Raw genomic sequence first — 24,530 nt, 5'->3', positions numbered from 1 at the left:
CTGTGTTATCCCGCCAGCATAAGACCCATGCACATATGTACACGACAGCTATTTCAGGCACCATGGCCTCTCTGACCGTTTGCTAAACCCCCGACACCCCTCCCCGCACGCACTGCTCATGCAACGGCCACAAGACCCTCTCCCTCTGCGTGACCCTGCTCTAGAAGTAGCACTCCTGCTTGACCCACACCCCCCGATTTCCTCCCAGGAACACCCTTCCCCTCAGCTGACAACCCCCCCCCCCCCGGCTGCACTTGACCTCTCGACCCGGTCCCAAGTCCTAAGACCAAGCCTCGTGGATGTACATCCCCCTTTTCCCTGCCCAGCATAACAAAACCGTGATACACCAACCGAAGTGTCCGACCTTATCACCTGACCAACCTTTGACCTGATCATCCCCTCCTGCCCTCGTGCCCTGTAGGAATGTCCAGCTGAGAGGTCACACTCTCTTGTTACATTCAGGAGGGGAGGATGACATCTGAGCGACTGGTATGGGAATAGGCCTGAAGCTGGGATTCCAAGCATGCCTTTTCCCACTTCAAAGCATCTTTATTGTAATAAGGAATGTTTGTGCATCATAAACATGTGTATAAAAGACGAAGCCTCAGAGAACTTGTTAGAGCACCTCCTGAAGACACTATGCGAGTGTCCGAAATGACAGGCTCTCCTCATGAGAAATAAAACTCTATTCTTGTCTTCCTGCTTCCAGCGCCCGTCTCTTTATTTGGTAATTGTTCAAGATGGGAACTAAGAGGCGTCCTGCGCCAGCAGCCTGGGCATCAGGTGTGTTATGGGCTGACTTTTCCTCAAATCTACACGTTGAATGACTAAACAGATATTTTTTGAAAACAGCAACATGTGAAATTATATCAACCTCTTATATTTTTCACATTTAGCACAAGAGATAGAGGTATGGCTAGGGAGTGCCACTTAAGAAAAACCTTCACACGTGTGCACAAAAATCTAAATAAAAGTGTGAAAAAGTGTAAACTGAAAAAACCAAAACCACTGTTCATTTGAATAATTAATGATTTCCAATCCTCAACCTGTGTATGACCCGAGTGAAAAATAGCAGGTAAAAAAGCCTTTCTATGTCATTACATTGTGAATAGCACAACTGGTCCTAGAGAAATGGAGTCGAAAGCACCAATCAACCTGTGCACTGTAACATATAAAATGCTACATATCACTTACTGGAAACCAGAAACATTCCCAGCACTGTTTGCCACGGACCTGTCCTCAAGATACCAACTTCACACCAAGTACCCAGAACTCCTGCACAAAAACTGCAGAAAAACGAATGCCGGACGGGTACCAGAGAGCTATTGGAGGAGAGCATACTGGCATTGAATTCTCTGAATCCAAGGATCCAATTTACCCATGACATAAGCAATTAGAGGATTCATTTTTTGGACATTGAAATAAGGAAACCGGGGAATGGTCTGGAGACATCTGTATACAGGAAACCTACTGATGTAAACAATGCCCTTCTGTTTGGAAGTGCTCATCCATACAGTTTGAAGAAACATCTTCCGATATCACAGATGATGCGCATCAGAAGAATCACATCGAATGATGCTCAATGTCAAGAGGAGATTGATAAACAAGTAAAACAGTATGAGGATCGCGGCTATCCTGAAGGAATATTGAAGGCGGCTATTGAAACAATTTCTCAGAAAAAACGAGATGAACTTCTGATACCCAAAGAAAAGATGCCACAAAAAAGAGAAGTTTTTGTCATTAAAAACTCGATTCAGACGTCACAGATCAAAGCCATCATTAGGAACCGATGGGATATAATTGAAAATGAACCTGATTTCACGGAAGTGTTTCACGGTACCCCACTGTTCGCGCACATAAGGGCGAAAAACATATGAGAATTGTTAAAACCCACTAAACAATCTAACAGAGTCAGAGAAAGAGGCATGATGAAGTGTTATAACTGCGGACAATGTGGCAATGTTATCACAGGAAATCAATTCATGCATCCTCACACAGGGCAAAGCATTAAACTCAGGCATAATGCAGACTGTAGAACTGAGGGAGTAATATATGCAATTAAATGTCCCTGTGGACTTGTGTATGTGGGTAGAACGAGTAGAAAAATCAAGACGCGCATAGTGGAACACAAAAGTCGCATCAGAAACCAAAACACACACTCTTCATTGGCTGGACATTGGGTAGAAGCGAAACACACTATTCCCCAATTAAGATATACTGTTTTAGAATGCATTGAAGCAATCCCAGGCTTGGACACTCACACTATTCTAGCAAGGAGGGAAACGTTTTGGATTAAGACTTTGGGAACAGTTATTCCAGGAGGTCCTAATGAACATTATGAACTTCTATGTTTTCTATGAAGATGTATCACATAAACATAGATTGTACGGGGGCACACTGGAATTCCCTTCACACAGGTGCATTTCACATATATCACACGGTGATGTAGGGCATTTACGTCTTTTTGAGTGAGGTAAACACAGAAGTGGAATACAAATAAGTTGTGTTTCTGTTTTCAAATAGAGAGTTAAGTGGAGACATGTAGAGACTGTTGGACGGTATTACAGTTATTTGGGATCCAACAGGCAGATGTCAAACTAACATCGTATTTCTCTAAATTTGCAATTTCACATTTTTTATTTTCATTTTCAGTCATTTATTTGTGATTCACCAAATAGCGTTAAACAGTGGGTTGTCTAACCTCCTCACTCTTAAGTATTTCCCTAAGCATTGCGCATAGATTAGAATCACTGAGACACAACGAACAGTCTGTTTTCGTCTTTCATTCCTTAGTTTTAAAACCCCGGCGGGTTCCGCACCACGTGATGTAAGGGGCGGACTCGCGGTGAAACTTCACGTCAATGAGATAGCCTCCGGCTGCAGCCATTACAAGTATGCAATTGTTTGTTAGTCTTTCTCGGGAGATTTGCTTCTAACATTAGTACGAGGAAGTTATGGTATACTTACGGTGGCTTAATACATTCACAGGCTCCTCGTCGTTCTGGGCATTGGGAAAACGAGTTGAAAGCAACGTGGAAGCTGGTAAGGGTTGTATGGATTAGTGTAAGAGAGGACACAGTCCTTGTCACGTGCAGTTTTAAAACGGCATTCGTTTTTCTGCAGTTTTTGTGCAGGAGTTCTGGGTACTTGGTGTGAAGTTGGTATCTTGAGGACAGGTCCGTGGCAAACAGTGCTGGGAACGTTTCTGGTTTCCAGTAAGTGATATATAGCATTTTATATGTTACAGTGCACAGGGTGATTGGTGCTTTCGACTCCATTTCTCTAGGACCAGTTGTGCTATTCACAATGTAATGACATAGAAAGGCTTTTTTACCTGCTATTTTTCATTATGGTCATACACAGGTTGAGGATTGGAAATCATTAATTATTCAAATGAACAGTGGTTTTGGTTTTTTCTGTTTACACTTTTTCACACTTTTCATTTTGATTTTTGTGCACACGTGTGAAGGTTTTTCATAAGTGGCGCTCCCTAGCCATACCTCTATCTCTTGTGCTAAATGTGAAAAATATAAGAGGTTGATATAATTTCACATGTTGCTGTTTTCTAGGTTCCGTAGAGACTTCGTTTCAGAATTTCATCAACGCAAGATTGTGTACATTATATTCTTTTGAGATGCATATCCCCTGAAGAAGGGTTCAGTTTGAACCCGAAATGCATTGGGACAAACTTTAATCTGTTCGCAAATATTTTGTTTGTGCATGAAGGCAATATGAGATATTACAAATATGCAATTTGCTAAAAATGCTCTGAGAATATGTTCCAGTTATATGTAAAAACGAATGTTTGTGTTCTTTCGTAGCATGAATTGCATTACAATGGTATTTTGATTATGTTGTTGCAGAAATATGCTTAACATTGTATATTAAAAAATATCTGTTTAGTCATTCAACGTGTAGATTTACGTTTGGGGTTAACCTTTGAAAAGGCGTATAGCCCACAAGCTGTGCTTCTAGTAGTCCAGGGTTTTCCTTGGCCTCATACTCATAATTTTGTTACTTTATAGGGAAAGGGCACATTCCCTTAAAAATAGACAGCACGCTAAGATTGATAAGAGACAATAGCATTGAGTTAACGGTTTCAAAACCAGGTGTGCAGATCCACCCTCTTAAAACTATTCTAGTACAGGGTTGAGGGTAGTCATTAGATGACCACAAAAGTGTGTATTAATGCTTTAGTTGTGCTTAGTATGTGACATGGACATATGTATTGTATTGACCCTTGATGAATGTTGATGCTAGGTGTAAAAACTGTGTATCAATCATACAGCTATCCTTAAACTGCCAGTTACAATCTGTTTCTGCATCTATTGCATTCATATATGTCAACACCTATCAGAAGAAGGCCATTTGGAGAGCCATCGCCCAGATGGTGTGGTCCCGGGGGGGTCTACATCTGGCGTAGTGCCCACTGCAGAAAGTGGTGGGAAGACCTGTGGCGCGGGACCCGGAAAATCAGAGGTCCAGCTGGGGAAGTCTTCCCAACGTGGAAGGGGCGCGTACCAGACCCTGACCCATCTGAGTAAATCAGGGTGACAATTGTACCTCACAGGCAACTTGTCTTGCTTGTGTGAGGAGTGATGTTCCCCCACTACTAACTCTCATTTGATGGTGGCCCTATTGTATGTGACACGAAAAAGTGTTCACAGTACATGCAGTGATTGAACAACAGTTCCCATTGGTAAGTACTTGTTATTCAGTGAAATACGAGTGCGAACATTACTGGTGCCATCATAATTATTGCCTACATGTTGGCCGGTGTGCATTTGCTGTTGATGTTTTATCTGCAATAGTGTTTCAAAACACCCATTCACTGACTGGCGACATGCATGAGGAAGTGAGATGTAGAACTGTGAGGGTCATCTGTGAGTGTCTACACTGATCCTTACAATGCAATCTGAGTATGCAATACCAGTGGTGTGATGTACCTTTCCATTGGGACTCTTGGGATCCCACCTCTTTATGTCATACATTCTTAGGGACACCTCAAACCATCAAAGGTGTATTTTTTTGTTGATATACAATCTATGACTGCCGTCATCACCTGTGCCAAGTAGGATTGGGAATGTTTAGAGGGCTACATTGAGTTTTTTACTGTGTGAATTCCAAATGTCTATCTCCTAGATGTTTGATCCACAGACACGCCATCGACCTATGGAATCTACTAGACACCATCTCTTCAGACGTCGCCTTCCTAACAGAAACATGGATGAACGCTTCCTCCGCCCCAGACATCACCATTGCCATCCCTGAAGATTATAAGATCACACGCAAGGACCGTACCGGCCACACAGGAGGAGGAATCGCTATCGTCCATAAAAAATCAATCCACATCTCAACCAGCTCTGACGTCAACCTCGCCAACTCTGAACACCTTCACTTCCAAATCCACATCGACCCCAAGACCACACTCAATCAATCAATCAATCAATCAATCAGGTCATTTATAGAGCGCACTACTCACCCGTAGGGTCTCAAGGCGCTGGGAGGGGGGGGGTGCCGCTACTGCTCGAACAGCCAGGTCTTGAGCTTCTTCCTGAAGGAGAGGTGGTCCTGGGTCAGGCGCAGGTTGGTCGGGAGTGAGTTCCAGGTCTTGGCGGCCAGGTAGGAGAAGGACCTTCCTCCTGTTGTCGCTCTTCGGATGCGGGGGACGGCGGCGAGGGCGTGGTTGGTTGATCTGAGGAGGCGCTTGGGAGTGTAGAAGTTGATCCGGTTGTTGAGGTAGCTCGGGCCTTGGTCGTGTAGGGCTTTGTGTGCGTGGGTGAGGAGACGGAAGGTGATTCTCTTGTTGACCGGGAGCCAGTGCAGATCTCTCAGGTGTCCGGAGATGTGGCTACGTCGGGGGATGTCGAGGATGAGTCTGGCCGAGGCGTTCTGGATCCGCTGGAGTCTCTTCTGGAGCTTGGCGGTGGTTCCGGCGTAGAGGGCGTTGCCGTAGTCCAGTCGGCTGGTGACGAGGGCTTGGGTGACCGTCTGCCGCGTCTCGGTGGGGATCCATCGGAAGATCTTGCGTAGCATGCGCAGGATGTTGAAGCAAGATGAGGAGGTGGCGTTGACTTGTCTGGTCATGGAGAGGGAGGAGTCCAGGATGAAGCCCAGGTTGCGTGCGTGGTCCGTCGGTTTGGGTGCGGTGCCCAGGGCGGGGGGCCACCAGGAGTCGTCCCAGGCGGAGGGCGAGGAGCCCAGGATGAGGACCTCCGTCTTGTCCGAGTTCAGTTTCAGGCGGCTGGTCGTCATCCATTCGGCTACATCTCTCATCCCTTCGTGCAGGTTGGCTCTGGCGGTGGCGGGGTCGTTGGTCAGGGAGAGGATCAGCTGGGTGTCGTCGGCGTAGGAGATTATGTTGAGGTTGTGTTGGCGTGCGATGGCCGCGAGGGGGCTCATGTAGACGTTGAAGAGGGTGGGGCTCAGTGAGGATCCTTGAGGGACGCCGCAGATGACTTTGGTGGCCTCTGACTTGTACGGTGGTAGGCGGACTCTCTGTGTTCTTCCGTCGAGGAAGGAGGTGATCCAATCCAGTGCCTTGTCCTGGATTCCGATGTTGCCGAGGCGCTGTACTAGGGTGCGGTGGCAGACAGTGTCGAAAGCCGCGGAGAGGTCCAGGAGGATGAGTGCCGCTGTTTCTCCGTTGTCCATCAGCGTTCGAAGGTCATCGGTGGCAGCGATGAGGGCGGTCTCGGTGCTGTGGTTCGCTCGGAAGCCCGACTGTGAGGGGTCGAGGGATCCATTCGTCTCGAGGAAGGCGGCCAGCTGTTTGTTGACGGTCTTCTCGATGACTTTGGCCGGGAACGGGAGGAGCGAGATGGGACGGTAATTCTTGAGGTCGGTGGGGTCTGCTGTGGGTTTCTTGAGAAGAGCGCTGAGTTCGGCGTGTTTCCAGCTCTCAGGGAAGGTGGCGGTGTCGAAGGAGGTGTTGATGATGTCCCGCAGGTGGGGTGCGATGACCGCGTCGGCCTTGTTGAAGACGTGGTGAGGGCAGGGGTCAGTCGGAGATCCGGAGTGGATGGAGTTCATGGTGCGGATGGTGTCTTCGGTGCTGATCGGGGTCCAGGTGCGGAGGGTCGTGGTGGGTGGCGTTGTTGCTGTTGTGGCTTGCGTTGGTTGGTTGTTGAAGCTGTTGTGAATGTCCGTGATCTTGTTGTGGAAGTAGGCCGCGAGGGAGTTGCAGAGGTCTTGCGACGGGGTGATGTCATTGTTTCCGGCATTGGGGTTGGAGAGCTCTTTCACGATGTTGAAAAGTTCCTTGCAGTTGTGTGCGTTGTTGTCCAGTCGATCTTTGTATGTATTTTTCTTGGTGGCGCGGATCAGTTGGTGGTGTTTCCGGGTGGCGAGCTTGAGGGTGGTCATGTTGTCCGTGGTTGGTTCCCTTCTCCAGACTTTCTCTAGGACTCGACAGTTCTTCTTGGAGCTCTTGAGTTCGTCGGTGAACCATGGTGTTTTTCTGCTGCAGGGTCTGCTGGGTGGTGTTCTCAGAGGGGCGAGTTCGTCCGCGCAGTTGTTGATCCACTTCGTGAGGTTGTCGGCGGCTTGGCTGGGGGTCGCTGAGCTGGCGGGAGGGTGCTGGCTCAGGGAAGCGGTGAGCTGGTCGGCTGAGATCTTGTTCCAGCTTCTTCGAGCAACCTGTTGCTGGTGGTGGTGGGTCGTCGTTTTTCGGAAGGTGAAGTGGACGCAGCTGTGGTCCGTCCAGTGGAGTCCTGTTGCGTGGCTGAAGGTGACGTCTTTGCTGGATGAGAATACGGCGTCGAGTGTGTGTCCGGCGAGGTGGGTGGGGGTGGACACCAGCTGCTTGAGTCCGAGGTTGGCGAGGTTGTCGAGCAGGCTGATGGTGTTGCGGTCGCTGTTGTTCTCCAGGTGGAAGTTGAGGTCCCCCAGGAGGACGTAGTCGGCGGAGGGGAGGGCATGCGGGCTGACGAAGTCGGCGATGTCCTCGCTGAATCGTGTGCGTGGTCCCGGGGGTCGGTAGATCAGGGTGCCTCTGAGGGTGGTGTTTGGGTTGGTGTGGATCTGGAAGTGCAGGTGTTCAGCGGTGGTTAGGGTGTCGTCGGTGTTGGTCGTGATGCGGATGGTGTCTCTGTGGATGATGGCGATGCCTCCTCCAGTCTTGTTGGCGGTGCGGTCCCTCCGGATGATCTTGTAGCCCTCCGGGATGGCGATGGCGATGTCTGGGGCTGAGGAGGCGTTCATCCAGGTCTCGGTGAGGAAGGCAACGTCAGGGGTGGTGGTGTCGAGGAGGTTCCAGAGTTCTACGGCGTGTCTTTGGACGGAGCGGGTGTTGAGCAGGATGCACTTGAGGTGGGTGCTGCTGGTGTTCGACTTGGCGGGTGCTGGTGCGAGGCAGGCCCGGGTGCAGGTGAACTTGCAGGCGTGGCAGCTGAAGGGTCCGTGGGTGTGCCTCGGGGCGGCTCGGTGACATCCTGGGATGCGGCCGGAGTTGAGTGCGGTGAGATCGGCGGCACTCAGAGGCACCCTCCTCTACAGACCACCAGGACCCCGCGCAAAATTCAGTGAAGACATCACGGACTTCATCTCTCCACACGCGCTCCCCTCCAAAGATTACATCCTTCTGGGAGACCTCAACTTTCACCTTGAAAAGAACAGAAAAGAACAGAAAAGAACAACGACCGCAACACCACCACCCTCTTGGACAACCTCGCCAACCTCGGACTTAAACAACTGGTCACTTCCCCCACCCACATCGCTGGTCACACACTCGACCCTATCTTCACCTCCAGCAACCATGTCTCCTTCAGCCACACTACGGATCTCCTCTGGACTGACCACAGCTGCGTTCACTTCACCTACAACAAGCCGAAACCCATCAACCACCCCCAACCAACTCTGCAAAGAAACTGGAACAAAACCGCCATCGACCAGATCTCCTCATCGCTCCTTCTAAACACCCCAGCCCAATCTTCTAACCCAGACCAAGCCGCCGCCAACTTCACCCTATGGTTATCCAACACCGCCGACATCCTAGCACCACTGAAAAAACGTCAAAGCAAACCTGGCAGCAAGAAGGCCTCATGGTTCAACGATGATCTTAAGAAGTCCAAGAAACTCTGCCGCTCCCTTGAAAAGGCCTGGAAAAAAGACCCAACCACTAGCACCAAGGACGCCTTCAAAAACGCCACCCGCATACACCACCAACTAATCCGAAAAGCCAAGAAAACAGCATTCAAGGATCGACTAGACAACAACGCCCACAACAGCAAGGAACTTTTCAACATCGTCAAGGAATTTACCAACCCCTCGGCCAACTCCAACGACATCACCCCCTCTCAAGCCCTCTGCGACTCCCTGGCTTTATTCTTCCACAACAAAATTGCAGACATCCACAACAGCTTCGACCACCAACCCGGAGACCAACCCACCCAACCATATGCTGAACATTCTCCCCCCTTGAACACCCTTAACGACTGGAACCCAATCTCCACTGAGGACACTATCCGCCTGATGAACTCCATCCACTCAGGATCCCCCACAGACCCATGCCCTCACCACATCTTCAACAAAGCAGACTCCATCATAGCACCGCACCTCCGAGACGTCATCAACTGCTCCTTCAACTCCGCCACCTTCCCGGAAAGCTGGAAACACGCTGAACTCACCGCCCTTCTGAAAAAACCCACAGCGGACCACACCGAACTCAAAAATTACCGCCCCATATCGCTCCTTCCCTTCCCGGCCAAAGTCATCGAGAAAGCTGTCAACAACCAGCTCGCCGCTTTCCTCGAAGCCAACAAATCCCTCGACTCCTCACAGTCCGGATTCCGAGCCAAACACAGCACTGAGACCGCCCTCATCGCAGCAACAGACGACATTCGAACTCTACTGGACAATGGAGACACAGTCGCCCTCATCCTCCTCGACCTCTCTGCAGCCTTCGACACAGTCTGCCACAGCACCCTTTTACAACGCCTCAGAAACATCGGAATACAAGGAAAAGCACTTGAATGGATCACCTCGTTCCTCACCGGAAGAACCCAGAGAGTCCGCCTTCCACCATTCAAGTCCGAGGCCACTGAAGTCATCTGTGGCGTACCACAAGGATCCTCACTCAGTCCCACCCTCTTCAACGTATACATGAGCCCCCTCGCGGCCATCGCCCGCCAACACAACCTCAACATCATCTCTTACGCGGATGACACTCAACTGATCCTCTCTCTCACCAATGACCCCAGCACCGCCAAAACTAACCTACACGAAGGAATGAAAGAAGTTTCCGAATGGATGAAACACAGCCGTCTGAAACTGAACTCAGACAAAACAGAAGTCCTCATCTTAGGTACATCCCCCTCTGCATGGGACGACTCTTGGTGGCCGGAAGCCCTTGGAAAAGCACCCATCCCGACAGACCACGCACGGAACCTAGGCGTTATCCTGGATTCCTCACTTTCAATGAACAGACAAGTCAGCGCCGTATCCTCATCCTGCTTCAACATTCTTCGCATGCTCAAAAAAACATTTCGCTGGATCCCCACCGAAACCAGAAAAACAGTCACCCATGCTCTGGTCACGAGCCGACTGGACTACGGAAACACCCTCTACGCAGGCACTACCGCTAAACTCCAGAAGAAACTCCAACGAATCCAAAACGCCTCAGCCAGGATCATATTAGACATCCCGCGTAACGAACACATCTCTGGTCACCTGAAAGACCTCCATTGGCTACCCGTCAATAAGAGGATCACTTTCCGACTGCTAACACACGCACACAAATCACTCTACGACATCGGACCAGAATGCCTCAACTCACGACTGTCCTTCTACACCCCCTCTCGCCAACTACGTTCTTCCAGCCAAGCCCTTGCCACTGTACCTCGCATCAACAAGACCACCATGGGAGGCAGATCCTTCTCATACCTGGCAGCTAAAACATGGAACTCACTCCCCACTTACCTTCGCCTTACCCAGAACCACCTAGCATTCAGAAAGCAACTTAAAACGTGGATATTTGACAAGTAATCCCCCTCCCCTCCCTAAGCGCCTTGAGACCCTCTGGGTATGTAGTGCGCTATACAAATTCTTTGACTTGACTTGACTTGACTTGATCTCTATGATTTCAGGGAACTGTATCTGCTAAATGTGATTCATAACTAAACAACATGTGCACAGCTTTCATTTGACTTTGTAGGTAGTGGACAAATGATATAATTTGGAGGTCAAAGTGTCATCAGTGTGCAATCAGCATTTGCATGTGAAATGATTTCTGCCACAACACTAATTGATGGTACGTTAGTGTTTAACTTGACCTTTGTGACATCATGATGTGTTGTGAGTAATAGTTAGATTTATTTGAATCTAGACCTTGTCTGAACATTGTGTAAATCTCACACGTGGAGCCATCCTATTTGGTTCCATCTTTTTACAGTGGTATTCAACAAGTGCCAAAGTAGGTAAGGTGATTAGCTATCCTAGTATTGACATAAGGATGGAGTGTAGACAATTGTATCAATACATTTAGACCTGGCTGCAGTTATGACAGGAGTGGACCCAACTGTCTGCAGGTTATGTAGCATGCATGCATATGCTCATGGTAAATCTGAAGTCTTTGGAGCGAACCATGAAGGTGGTGAGATACGTGGACTTCTCCAATGTTTTCTGTTGATTTGTGATGATCAGGTGTGGAAACGCAGTTGCAATAAACCTATTTTACATGCCATTTCAGGACAAGAGGAGGAGAAGGAGCCAACGTCAGTGAGGACACAGCTGGTCACAGCGATTCCTGATGTGTGACGTCAGACACGGAGGGACCCAGTGACAAGGAGGGTGTGAGGAGTGACCCAGAGGACACCAGCTCAAGCTCATCATCATCTGAGTCAACCTCCATTGGAAACCTCTGAGTGGCGGTGGACCCAATATGATTAATACCACCTTCATCCTTGTCTGCCATTCCCAGTTACTTCAACACACACCCTGTTTTCCCCCCACAAGTTGGCTGTTCACACTCCCCTGAGAGGGGAGCGACCTCCTTCGCTCCAGGCTCCTCAGCCCCGACCCCTCTTAGCTCCGCTGACCTGATATTGACCTCCTGAGGGTCAGACTGCAGTCCTCAAAGCCATTTAGGGGCAAAGCAGTCCGCTGAGCCAAATGGTTGTCTACTTGGAAAACATTTATACTGCATATCTGCACCAAAGAAATCTTTTCAGGCTCTGGCTCCTCCCTCGTGGCAGCCCTCCACCCATCTCAACCTTCCATCCCCCCTCCTGCCCCTTCCCCATTCAAGTTCTCTATTCCCCACCCTCTCTGAACTCAGCCCTAAAAAGAAAAAAAACATTAAAAAACTATCCCATCCCCTAAACCCAGCCCAAAAGCTTCCAAACCTGAGAAAACCCTTTCCAAAAGTAAACCCACCCCTCCCTAAACCTCTGCCCACTCTTCCCGAGAACCATCTTTGATGTGCCTAGTATGCCCACTGGATGCCCATTTGTGAGGTTGTTCTCTGGCAGTGTTCGTAGGGGCAAGTCTTGTGGGAAAGCATTGTGCTGTGGCACATGGACACCGAGTTGACTGGCCATTGGCCTATATTTATTCTCTTTGTTTGGTCATACTGTCATTAAAATATTTTCTTAGTTTTAAAGACATTGGCCCTGCAATTACTTTTCTGTTTGTTTGATGTTATTGTATACTTAGTGATGTGTGACTACAGTTGTCTTTGTTTCATCCTTGATTGCTGATCCTGTTGTTGTGATTAGTATGATGTGACCTTGGAGCCAGGGTTGGAGTGACACAGGATAAAGGGAAAAGGTTGGATGGATGTCTATGTGGGAAGAAATCCAAATGGGGCAGACATTGCATTGGGTGAAATGTTATGTGGTAAATATTTCAGCTTGGACTGGCCACTGTCAATGTCAATTAGGTAGCAGTTGTCACTATGACACAGGTTGGATATGTGTTTGATGTGTTGAAGTTAGATATTTGTTTATCCACACTTGGAGGGTGTTAACTTGTCATACCTGTGTGTAGCTCTGCATAGAGTTCAATAGTTTAGAATATTATTAAATACACACACATACATATATAATATATTTATACATATATACGTACATTTATATGTGTAAATTGTTGTATAAATGTTTGTACTTTATGTAATTTGTTTTGCTTATATTGTTGTGTGTAGCTATGTTTTATTACAGTGAATTCAAATTATTTTGCTGATGTAATATCATTTTTGTATTCAAACACGTGTATACATTGTTAAATGTTTGTTGTAATTATTTGCTTAGTGTAAAACACATTTTAAAATGTTTAACAATGATAATGTAATTATGTTGGCAATATTATTGTTGTCAATATTGTGTGAGGCACTATTTTTGAGATACCACATGTTTATTTAAAGATAATTATATATTTTTTTCCAATATTTGAATTTTCAGTATAAGTAAAAATCGATATTTTTAACAATGATATCTGTGTTCTCGACATTAGTGGTTTCATTAGTTAAGTATAAGAAGGCAATAGTTTTGCTAATGATATTTATTTTCTGATATTTTTGTGTTTCGATATTGTGAGCATCGATATCATGTGATCCTCAAGCATAGTGAAGTGAAACAAATACTTATTGAATGACTATGTTTGTGAATGGAGATAACAGATACTTATTTGCTATTACTTAAATGTGACTCCTAATTGGTATGTAGGAAAAACATTCAAATTTTGAAGGGCCACAAAATGAGCATTTTGTATTCACAAATTACCATCAAGTGGAAGCAGGTGATGATCTAGTAAAAGTATAACAGTAAAGGATATTTTCTTTTTTTCATTGTTGCTGCTTTGAATGCGTTGGCAAGGACAGGGAAGGATTTTTAGATTTATAGCAAGTTTATTAAACAGAGTAATGAGATTTATGACAAATAGCTGAGCAGTAAAGGCATTTTAGACTTTATCGCTGAATTAGACCCAATGTTGTCACATCCTGGAGTGAGTCTATACCCAAACATGTGCCTCTTCTTTGCTGCCTTCTTCTGGCATCAGACATTTATCTGGGTGTAGTAGCCACATCAGGAGGGATTTCATAAAGTCCTTAACAACTGCAACAAACCCATTTACATTTTTTTAGAGTTGCCAATTTACAACAGGTTATGGGTCTGTGGATGGTATGCATGTTTTATAATGTCTAACAAATGTGACCAACTTTCTTTACAGGAATCACAAAAGCCAGCATTGATTAAACATCCAGATTGGACACAAAAATGCTATTTAATTACTGATTTTGTGGACAAATTTACAGGGAGCAGTCTTCATTTATTTTTAAGCACTGTGGCATATAAAAGGTTCGTTGAAGAGGTGATTTTGGAGATGCCTACACATTAAGTATCATAACATGAAATTAGTTACATGAACGTAACTCAAAATATCTATAGTATTTTTAGTAACCTTATATTCCTTGTAAGTAACAGAGCATATGATGCAAGCCTTTGGGTCATCACACCATTTCTCTATGCAGCAACAGCTAGCAAGAGGAGATATAGTATTGCTCAAAGATTTACAAGGGCAGTGATAGAGTGCTCCTCTGGACTTCTGAAATCAAGATTTCGGTGTCTGCACAAAAATGGAGGTGCCATTCAGTATTTACCCAATGTAGCTTGTAAGAAAAGGACTTCCACTAAAGCCAGATGATGCTTGTTCAGATGAAAAAGAAGACAGCACCACACCTTAACCCTATTCCAGCAGCCAAAAGGGCTGCACAGGGAAGGGATCGTCACACTTACATAAAAATATACTATTGTTATGTCAAGTAAATGTCATTTTAATAGCTAAAAAACACTGTCACTTCTTCAGAATATTTAACTATTTTTTCCATGTTTACTCACAGGAAACAGATGAACCATCAGTAAATGAAGATCATGCTCTTCTTTCCTGATCAATTTTTTTCTGCAGAAACCATACACAAATAAATACATTATTTCTCTATAAACATTTCATTTTTTAATGTCTCTTCCTTGCATTGGAAGGTGTAGCCTTTTTGCAGTTGATTGCGACATCACTCCTTCAGTTTCAGGTGCATATCTCCGAGTGTGCCTTGGTGTTGACACTCTGATATAGACACACTACTGTTGGTTCAAAGCCTCTTCATTGACCTGACAAGGGGTAGGCTGGTCAATGAACTCTCCCTCAAATGTTTGGAGTCATTCCAGTGATAGGATACCTGCTTCAATCCTTTGGCCTCATCCTTACTGCAGTGGGCCATCTCCTGCTTGATATTAATGGCTTTACAACTTGACAGTTGCCAATATGATAACATTCTTGCCATACCTTTGCCTGTGCACAGAAGCATGGAGATATCATTTAGTTTGATGTATGCTTTCCTCACGAATTGCACCACATAACGTTTATATGGCCTCTGTAAATTTTTCATTGCATCTGATGATAGTTATAAAGCCTTCATCAACCTTGCTACTAGTGTCCTTGAGAGTATCTGATTACTTTGCTTACACTTCAAACATTGAACAGTTCAGGGGTACGGATTCCTGTCTAGCAGGAATTGCCCCCTACACTTAGACTGTTGCTCTAAACGTGGACCAAACGTCTAAGTTTACAACTTTTGGAATTCACAAACGACATTTACGAGTACTCTCTTTATGTCTGCACTCGAGTCGTTTCTCTGCCCCAAGTGCGGACTAAAGTACTCGTAAATGCCCTTTGTAAATTCCCAAAGTCGTAAACTTAGACATTTGGTCTAAATTTAGCCCAAACGTCTAAGTTTACCATTATGAATCATGCTCATAAGATGTAACTAAGCTTAGTGAAAAATGAACAGTTCTGTATATTTCTCTAATATGCATCTTTGCCTTTTCTCCATCACACAGCCCACCACCAAAAGATTGATAACTGTGATTCGTTTTATGACTTGCTTGCAAACTGCATATATCATAGTGCAAGAAGGCATTGATGCAAAATGGCATGTACACTAGTTCTGTACGCAATAAGTATTAAGCAATGTAAAATTTGCCTAATGTGAATAACAAAGAATAAGTAAATACATGTATGTGAATTTCTTTAGTTGTAATATACATGTTAAGAGTTAAAAAATAGACTGTGCTAACCTGCTGGTGACAGTGCTGGCTTTGAAGCGGCTGGTAATCTGCACTCAGCCTCTGGTACTAAAATACTTTGGGTTGCCTAATCCAAAGGTATAGGGACAGGTTCAGTGAATGCCCTTCAGCCAGTTCCAGCAGCTTCTTTTCTCCGACTGGTACGTTTCTTATTTGCCCTGGAGGGAAGGTCCTACCACTGCTTTCTGATTTCGTCTGTGCTACAAGTGGTCACTCCAACAGCACTAATCTTTTCTAGAATTCAGTTGCATATCATTTCCTTGGTTATTCACGAACTACAAATACTCATTTTCTAAACAACTGGATGTTGTTTGAGCCTCATTCTTCTTTGTCTGTGGATTTATGATTCCTTTTTTACTCTCCCTCCTCTCTATTAACTTGCTGGGTTGCCATTTTAGATGATGGATCGGGATAATTGTTGTTCACCTCCTCTCAGCTAAGCAATGTGCAGACAACACTGTCATTTCTGCTTGTGAGGTCATCTGTCAGGGTAAGTGTGACATTTACACATTTCAACCAAATCCAAATCACTATTTGCAATTTGCTATCTTAAGGAAACTAATCTTAAGAAATCACTAATAAGGACTACTACCTGCTTTGTATATTTGATTTGGAAACTTTGTTGGTGTATACATTTGTTGTGATTATGTGAGTGTGCTTTAGTGTGTATATGTGGCACTTATTATTTCCTCAATTTTTCAGTAATGCAATTTTTCTGCTTTTCTACTAGGAGGTTTATGTGTTCTAGGATCCTAGTGTTTCTCACAGATATTATTTTGAAATGACTGGATATTACACAAGGTGTTCCAGGCACAGCAGCCATCTGTGCCCCCCCCATTGGGGCACTTTGGTATTACAGAAGGGCCACAGACTCTTTTGTGGCCTCTTCTGTAATACGATAGTGCTGGTGCTTTATGGTACACATAAAGCACCAACACAATCTTCAGGGGGTGCTCCCTCATTTGCTCATGGTCTGCCCTGTGCAAATGAGAGAATCCCTTTGCCTCTGAGCCTGTACCGTATTACAGATGCAGGGGGTGCAGAGGTGAAGAAGCTGTCAGGAGGTGCACTGTCAGTACACCACCTGATGGCAACCCTCTGGTGGTGGGGAGAGGGCCCCATGGACCCCAGAGACATCTCCTTACAGGCGGGTTGCCACCTGCACTGTGAAAACACAGAGCAGCTTAACCATTGGTGAAAGCGCGCGGTATAAATCATTTTAACGTAACGTAACGTAAAACAGCAGTTTCATTTTTTACAGGAATGTGCTGCCCCCAGGGCAGCGCAAGTCGCAGCTGGCCTGAGTGCAGCACATTCACCATAATGCGTCACATTTTCCTGTATTGTGCTGGACGGACCCTTTAAAAGTTGTACCAAACACAATTAAGGAAAATGCCCAGCATGTATAATATGGCCCCTTTTGTGCGTAGGGTGTTGTGTCAGTCACAGATAGTTCCCTTTTTTCTTCCATTTATCAAGTATTTCTTCTGCTTTCCTGGCTCTGGATAATCTGTGTCAGTGACCTGTGGAATAGCCTAGATTTTTGCAAATGGGAGCTGGGCAATTCCTATTCTTTTTTTGCTTGGTGAGGTGCACCATGGATGGCAGCTATCTTGCGGGAGAGATGTGGCGCCGCGGCCAGGGCAACTGACGCTGGAATCTGGGGATCAGGGTTCGATCCCCGGCTCCGGCGGCAGGTTAGCCCAGCACCATGCGACTCTGGGCAATAGCTTGCTTAATCTTCCCGACGGCCCCCAGCGCCTAGAGACCCTTACGGGTGATTGTGCGCTTTACAAATGTGGATTATTATTATTATTATACAAAACACATGACATGCCAATATGTGTTTGAGAGTGGTTATGTCAATTTTGGAATGTCTACTGGCTGCTGATTAATTACACTGCAGGTGGTAATGTAAAGCCTGTGGGCTTTCCCTACAATGTTGTACAATGTTTCGTCAAGTGGTCCTGTGGATACACACAGTATGGGGAATGTTTAAGATTTCCCCCCAAATTCGTAAGCTTTTTTGTTTCATAAGACAAGGCTTCATGCCAGCTGTCTTTGTTTGCAGTGCTTCAGAAAGGTCCTTCATTTTGGCAGTATTCAGAGGTTTGAGTCTGGGATTTCATTACAAGAACGGAGGTTACATTATGCAAATACTTTTAATGCAGTCTCCAATCAGTCACATACATCATAATACAAAGGTTCCAGAAAAGAACATTGAAATAAAGTAAATGGCATGAGTTGACAACAATCTGCCTCTTTTAAATGTGGCTCCGAGCAGATAAGTAACCTCTTTCTAGTTTGAATTTATCTCTCTTCTACTTGTTGGTGGCCTTTTGGTGGCCTGATCCCCACCCCCACCCCCACCCCCCTCCCCTCACCTTACCGATCTCCAATTTACGGAGATCTCCCACCCCCCTCACCTCCATAGTTTGGAATTTTCGCATCTTCAATATCGCGTTCTTGTGTATTTTTATGGTATATGTTTATTAACTCCTTCCTTTACAGCACACTTAATTATTACTTCTTATTGAGTATTACTTCTTATTCTTGTGTTATTCCTAATTTGTTCAATTTGCCGCTTACACCCCCACACCTCGTGCCCCTTCACGTGCTATCAGTGCTTTGTTTCAATTTCCCTCATGCTATCTGATCGCGCTGCTAGTGCCTTGGTCTGATTCCCCTCAGACCCTTAGGCAACGCGCGACTCCTCACCTTGCGCTTAACGCGTTACCGATGGTTATTTCCTCTACCGCGAAGAGATTCAGGCAACGCATTGCGTCGTGGTAGGAATTAGAGGAATTTACCTTGGCAGCAGACATGCTTCGTGCCTAGCTCGACAATGGTCTTTCCTCTGTCATTTCGATTAGCAATATCAAGCTCGCGATCATCAGTTGACAAACAGCTGTTCAGTACAGAGAGCCTCGGCGAAGGATTCATTTTACAACGAAGACTGACAGATTTACATACATTTTGTGAATAACTTACTTATAAAAAAAAAGAAAGAGTGGTCAAATCATCAGTATTATTCAAGGGAATCTCAATATATCTTTTGAGTATATTAACAACAAAAAAAGAAATGTCTGACTCTGATTCAGAGCCGGCTAGCTCCTCTTTTCCCAACTTTGATAAAGAAAGCTTTAGATTAATGCTCCAAAGGGAAATTAGGTCATGCCTGTTAGAGACCCTTGGACAAGTCATTCCTCATAAAATACCTCTTCCTTCTCAAGAAGACGAATCTAATGAGGTGCCTGCTTATGATGATCATGATTTAAGGGGTAAACAAATTTAAAAAAGTAAACATATTGAACTCTCTACCCCTATGAGCACTGGAAGTCCTAGCGCCTCTTCAAATATGGAAGGTCTTAGCACCTCAAATCTAAATGGTGGTCCTCGCACCTCAATCTCCAAGGGTGTCCCTAGCGGCACAACATCTGTGGGTGCCCACCGCGGCACATATTACTCCGGTGTCCCTAGCGGCACAATTCCTCATAGTGCTCAAGATAACATGGGAGATAACCCCTCTAGCATCAATGATGAATTTTTTGATGTACCTGACGAGTACATCTTAGACTTAGATGAATAAAACGATGATATCTTCAATACAGAGGATGAGGTCCCTGCATCCTCTAAAAATAAAGAAATGTTTCTCCCCTAAACCTAAAGCACCCTAGATCTTCTGAATGGTTCCCACAGGACCACGTTTCAAAATGTATAAAAAAATGGCTTTGCAATCTCCTAGAAAGGGAAACTAGGAATATTCTTAGAACAGAATGCTCTAGGCCTTCCATTGAAGATAAGACCTGTCGTACTCCCAATCTGGACCCCAAGCTTATAAAATGTCTTTTTAAGCTCGGTCGTGACCCTAGAAAAGGCATGGAAAAGTCACTTGAGGGTTGCCAGGACCGTGTCCTCAATGTCCTTGGCCCCCTTGCAAGAATTCTTGACTCAGCTTAAGAGAGACATATTCACGGCACACCTCTTAACACTGAACTTATCAGAGGTTGGGCAATGCTAATGCGAGCATTATTGCCAAAAGGCGTAGAATAATTCTCACCAAAATTGATCCCAAGCTCTCCGATATGGCAGACAAAGAGCCATCTTCAAATCCGAAAGGCCTTCTTTTCGGTGAAGAGCTCATCAAGTCCCTGGGGAAATATGGTTCAAAATGTACACCCCTAGACAAGGCGCAACAAAATATGAAAAGGGTTTTTAACAATAACCTTTTTGGATTCTTTAATCCCATAATGACTACCTTTTCCTTTTAAATGATATGGCGGCTAAGGGAGATTAATTTATCAATGTTACACAGGCAAATTTTACTATTGACAAAACATGAATCAATACATTTGAAATATCAATGTTTTCATGTCTTCTACTCTTCTGTTCATTTACATTATTCTTAACTTATTGTTGCATTATTGCTAGGCCCACATCTTTCTTTCTGTCTGCCTGTCGAATGAAATGTTCCTTTAGTTCTATCCTTATCAGGAATCACGATTCTGGACTTAATTCAACTAAGGTAGAGCAAAGTATGTAATTAAACTGTAGTTGCCAAGAAGATGGACAGCAGAAGTCAAACCTGCATATGACCAAAGTGACTGTAACACAGTCTGATCTTTGGCCTTTCATGAAGGTGAGTGAAGGTTTCTGAGTATTATGCCTAAAGCCATATTTGTGTAACACACAGCATCACTGTGGCCTAAAGCCCTGTGGTTGACATTCAGATGCAGATTTCACATTCCATGCTTCCACAGAAGGCTGCCTTTATTTACCTTGATGGCTGAGGGGAAACACAACTGTGAACACAGGTCTGCGATGAGCAGAATCCTTTCCTCACAGTCAGAAGCCCTTCAGCATTTGGCACTTGGACAACTGAGAACTGGGAGTATAGTGCTCATTGAGACCCACAGGAATACCAAAAAGTGTGGGAGATGAGCAGCATCCTCTTACCATGCACTGGCTACCGATTAGGGAACGGGTGCTGTTTAAAGCTCTATCTATAAGTCATCGCTTTACTAAGAGGAAAGGACCCACCTATCTCCTCGATTTTCTAGCCCCTTATACTCCTGCCCATCAATTGGGATCTTGCGGTATGGGGCTGGTCAAGGTTCCAAAGATCAGAAAAGCTAGGATGGGAGGGCGCTCTTTCCGTGTTCTGGGAGCCCAACACTGGAACAGACTCCCACCAAGCCTTCGGCTGGAGACCTCAGAACCGATGTTTCGTAAACAACTGAAAACACTCCTCTTTCCCTCAGAGTAGAGCGGGTGGACTCTACTGTGGGGAAAGAGCTACTTGGACTTCATAACTATTGCTAGCTGTACCATAGCGCGGGGACACACTGGCCTTAGTGTAACCAGGCGCTTTAAAAATGTCATATTATTATTATTATTATTATTATTTGAGAAGCTATTACAACAAACATCAAGGTAATGTAAAGAATGCTTACATGACAGGCAGTGCTCGTATATGTCTAAATGGTCCTAACATATTTTGCTTGCTTACTTGCATTTCATGTATTGTTGTGTATTTGTCTATGATGTGTTTAAAGTGCACAAAAGCTGTTGTAGAGGTAGGAGACAATAGAATATTTGACTGGATGGGTTGGTAGGAGTGGGAGGATTGTAGAGCAAATTTGTGTTTGTGTAAATCCATGGTTTAGTGTGAGCAAGCTCTAAAGATAACACAGCAGTGAGAAAGCTAGGCAGAACCACCAGGACTCAAAGCACAGACCCTTGAAGGATGGCTGTGTGACAGAAAGAGGCCATTTGATCTAGTGGTCACAGCCTCTTCACAAGCCTATCCGAGCGCACAACTATAGGTCAGTCAAATATACGGGGATCCTTGGGTGTGAGTAATAAATCAATCAGGGATTTGTATGGCCCACTACTCACCCATGAGGGTCTTAAGGCTCTAACGTGGAGGGGGGTTTCGGGCAGGTTCAGTCATCCGAAGAGGCTCCTCCTGAATGCTTGCAGTTGGGGCTTCAGCTGATGCTGACTGGGGCTTCGTTCCAGGTCTTGGCCGTGATGTAGGAGAAGAATCTGCCTCCAGTTCTGGCACTGTGGATGCAGAGGATTTTGGCAAAGGTGTGGTAAGGGGATCGAAGGTTTCTCTTGGGGGCGTAGAAGGAGATTCTTTTGATGAGGTATTGGTGTCTGGTGTTGTGGAGGGCATTGTAGGCATGTGTGAGCAGCTTGATGGTCACTCTTTTTTCATCGCAGAACCAGTGGAGGTCTCGCAGGTACTGGGCTAAGTGGTCTTGTGGTATGATGCTGGGGACGAGTCTGGCTGCAGCGTTCTGGATGCCCTGGAGTTTGTGGAGTAGAGATTTGTTGATTCCGGCATTGAGAGCATTCCCATAGTCCAGTCTGCTGGTGATGAGTGCGTGGGTGATGGTCTTCCTGGATTCAGGGCGGATCCATTTGAAGGTCTGGTGGAGTATTCGGAGGGAGATGAAGCACGTAGAGGATACAGTGTTGTTTTTTCGGTTCATGGTGAGGGAGCAGTTGAGTATGATGCTGAAGTGGCAGGCGTGGTCTGTGGGTGTGGGAGGATTACTGAGGGTGGGGGGCCACCAGGTGCCATCCCATGCGGAGGATGTGGATCCGAGGACGAGGACTTCCGCTTTCTCTGAGGTGAGCTTCAGGCATCTGTTGCTCATCCAGGAAGCTATGTCCTTCATTCCTTCCTGGAAACTGTGGCTGGTGATGTTGGGTTCCTTGGTGAGGGATAGGATGAGCTGGGTGTCATTGGCGTACGATATTATGCTTATTAGTCTGTGTTTTTTGACGATGGTTGCGAGGGGGGCCATGTAGATGTGTAAGAGCATGGGGCTGAGTGACGATCGTTGGGGTACTCCGCAGCTGATCTCTGCGAGTTGGGAGAGGAAGGGCAGGAGTCAGATTCTTTGATTCGGCTGGTGAGGAAGGAGTGATCCAGGCTAGGGCAGTTACCTGTATGCCGGTGTCCTGGAGTCCGGCAGCTAGTCTGTGGTGGGAGACGGTGTTGAAGGCTGATGAGAGGTCTAGTAGAATGAGGGATGCCATGTGCCCTTGGTTGAGGAGTGTGCGGATGTCATCCGTGGTGGCTAGTAGGGCACTTTTGGTGCTGTGGTTGCTGCAGAAGCCGGATTGATATACGTATATGAAGTTTGTGAGCTGGATGTTAATGATCTTTTCGTTGACTATGGCAGTGACAGGGAGAACGTTCTGTAGTTCTTGAGTTCCATCTGGTCTCAGAAGGGTTTCTTGCGGAGGAGTTTGACTTCTGCTGATTTCCAATCATCGGGGAATGCACCTGTTTCGAGTGTGCAGGTGATTTTCTGTAGTAACTCAGGTGCGATGGTGGAGGCGACCCTGTGGAAGATGTGCGGTGGGCAAGGGTCAGTGGGTGATCTGGAGTTTATGCTCCTCATGCTCTTTTCAGTGTCTTCTATCGTGACAGGGGTATAGGCAAGGATGGTTGGCTGAATGGTGTTGCTGGTGGTGTTGGGTCGGTGCCTTGGTTCTGTTTGTTCAAAGTTGTCGTAGAGTGTCCTGATCTTGTGGTGGAAGAAGGAGCCAAGATTGTTGCAGAGGTAATGGGAGGGTGGTCTTCAGAGGTTTTGATGGGGGGTTTGGTGAATTTGTGTATGGTGTTGAAGAGTTCCTTGGCATTGCGGGAGTTGGAGAGGATTCTGTCCTGGATGAAGTTACTCTTTGTGGATCTGATGTGTTGGTGGTGTTCTGTAATGGCGGTCCTGTAGGTGGTGCCTGCCTCCGGGGTACTGCTGTTCCTCCATGCTTTCTTGAGTCATCGGCACAAGCGCTTGGATTCTCTGAAGTCCATGGTGATCCAGGTGGCTGCGTCCTGCCTGTGGGTGGTGCGGTGATGAGTTTCTTCAGTCCGATGTTGGTGAGGTGGTCTAGCAGGGCAGTGGAGTTGGAGTTGCTGAGGTTGTTGAGGTGAAAATTCAGGGCTCTGAGCAATATGTTATCCATGGAGGCGAGGGCGAGGGACACGATGTGGTCAGCGATGGTCTTGGTGAATGGGGCACGGGTCCAGTGTCCTGGTGGTCTGTAGGCAAGAGTCCCACGTAGTGTCATTCTGGGGTTGACCTGGATCTGGAAGTGGATGTGTTAAATGGAGGGCAAGGAGTCGTTCAAGACGGATGTTGGCAGTTAGGGGAGGCTTTTGTGGATGAAGGCGAGTCCTCCTCCAGGGTGGTTGGGCGCATCCCTACGGGATGGCAGTTGCGATGTCGTGTGTGGAGCTGGTGTTGTTCCAGGTCTCTGTGAGGAAGGTGATGTTGGGCGAGGGAGTGTTGAGGAGGTCCCAGATTTCTACTGCATGTCTGTGCAGGGAGCGTAAATTAAGGAGGATGCAGCTCAGGGGATTGGTGCGCTGGTGTCCAGGTCGGGTGGAGATAGCTGTCGGGGTCTAGAGTTGGGTGAAGGGGCAGTGGCAGTATC

The 24,530-nt window shown here is 46.1% G+C and overlaps 1 long non-coding RNA gene across 1 annotated transcript; it reads left to right on the top strand.

The window, feature by feature from the left end:
- The first annotated feature begins 2,814 nt into the window (after positions 1-2,814).
- LOC144772500 (uncharacterized) lies at positions 2,815-12,598 on the top strand. Its single transcript, XR_013599767.1, has 4 exons — positions 2,815-2,892; positions 2,989-3,042; positions 3,124-3,215; positions 11,687-12,598. It is a non-coding gene; the product is annotated as an uncharacterized LOC144772500 (long non-coding RNA).
- Positions 12,599-24,530: the final 11,932 nt, after the last annotated feature.

Source organism: Lissotriton helveticus, chromosome 1_1 (assembly GCF_964261635.1).
Source record: "Lissotriton helveticus chromosome 1_1, aLisHel1.1, whole genome shotgun sequence".
In the NCBI taxonomy this organism is placed as follows: domain Eukaryota; kingdom Metazoa; phylum Chordata; class Amphibia; order Caudata; family Salamandridae; genus Lissotriton; species Lissotriton helveticus.
The sequence above is the reverse complement of the archived record's forward strand: the minus strand, read 5'-3'. Positions and strand labels throughout refer to the sequence as shown.